The sequence below is a fragment of the Dama dama genome, chromosome 1, assembly GCF_033118175.1.
Source record: "Dama dama isolate Ldn47 chromosome 1, ASM3311817v1, whole genome shotgun sequence".
In the NCBI taxonomy this organism is placed as follows: domain Eukaryota; kingdom Metazoa; phylum Chordata; class Mammalia; order Artiodactyla; family Cervidae; genus Dama; species Dama dama.
The window spans coordinates 27,749,010-27,750,333 of record NC_083681.1 but is presented as its reverse complement, the minus strand read 5'-3'; the positions used below and the strand labels follow the sequence as shown (position 1 = coordinate 27,750,333).

The window sequence follows — 1,324 nt, the reverse complement described above, 5'->3', positions numbered from 1 at the left end:
GAAGGGCTCCATGCAGCCGGCACATGAGAGCACTGCCTCAGGGATCAGCCCTGGAGGGGCCCCAGCCCCACCGAGCCCCCTCCAGAGCCCCGGTCTGTAGTTGAGTAGCCTCACCACCAGGTGGCAGGCTTGCTCTACACACGTGCCTTGGCTGGAGCATTTGCCTGGCAATGGCGAGGGGTGTCCGAGGATGCCAGATCCGCCTGCGGCCTGCGGTGTCGAGGCCTTTGTGGGTGGCTTCAGAGGCAGGGCTGAGGCCTCTCACCTTGGCCTTGAACTCCTGCTGAGATTCTGGCACCGAGAGGACCTTGGTCTTCTGGAAGTGCCTCCAGGCGGCTGTCAGGCATCTGACTGGAGAGCGCCCCCTAGAGTAAGGAGGGCTGAGTTGCCACCCTTTGAATGAGTGGGGTGGGAGGGTGGGTGTGTGGGTGTGGGGGGTGTGTGTGTGTGTGTGTGTGTGTGTGTGTGTGTGTGTGTGTGTGTGTGTGTGTGTGTGTAAAGATGTGTAGGTGGGACAGAAATGGACCTCTTATCTTCCCACGCCTCCCAAAATCTTGGTTCAGCAGAGAAAGGTAACCCACCTCTTAAGCTATTCCTGCTCCGGGAAGGGCAGCCTGAGTGGTCCTGCACTCCTGCCAGCCCCTCTGAGCAGCCGGTGTGGGGTGTTTGGGGAATGTGGGGTGCGGGGCTCCGTCCCTCCAGAGCACTGGGCTCTCCCTGAGGGACCCTGGGAGCCAGGGCTCAGGCCACACGGAACCTGGGCCCTCTCTTTACCAGGAGTGGGGACAGGAAAGGATCCAAGCCTGGGTCAGCTGCACACGGAGAAGAGGTGAGAAGACAGGTGGAGAAGGAGCCGGCCCTGCCGCAGGAGTGAGGCGGCAGGAGCTCCAGCCCCGGCTTCCTGGAGAAAGGGCACGGGTCCCCCCTGCCCATCGGAGGATGAGGGAGGGCCCAGCCTCACCTGGAGTGGCTTTTTACGGGGAATGGTGGGTTCTCCTCAGGACCTGGCATGCTCATGGGATTCCTGAGTGGCTTCCAGAATGCCCGGCCACCAGCCAGGCCCAAGCCCAACTGCACTGGTGACTCACACCCTTCATTCTGTGCAGCTTCCTGTCTGTCCTTCAGCACAAAAGCCCAGAAATAAACCCTGTTTCCCTCACCTGGCTGGAGCTCCCCCGCCCCCTTGTTTGGGCTGGTTTGGGGCCCACCCCGAGCCCTGCCCTTCTCTCCTGGTCTCTGCTTCTGTTTCAGAAACAATGGGGACTTGTATGGGCCAAGTTCCTCCCTCCCCACAGCACTGAATTTTGAGAGCTGACCCAATGAA

The 1,324-nt window shown here is 61.1% G+C and overlaps 1 non-coding gene across 1 annotated transcript; it reads left to right on the top strand.

The window, feature by feature from the left end:
* The first annotated feature begins 678 nt into the window (after positions 1–678).
* Positions 679–765, top strand: LOC133064883 (Z6 small nucleolar RNA). Its single transcript, XR_009694760.1, has one exon. It is a non-coding gene; the product is annotated as a Z6 small nucleolar RNA (small nucleolar RNA).
* Positions 766–1,324: the final 559 nt, after the last annotated feature.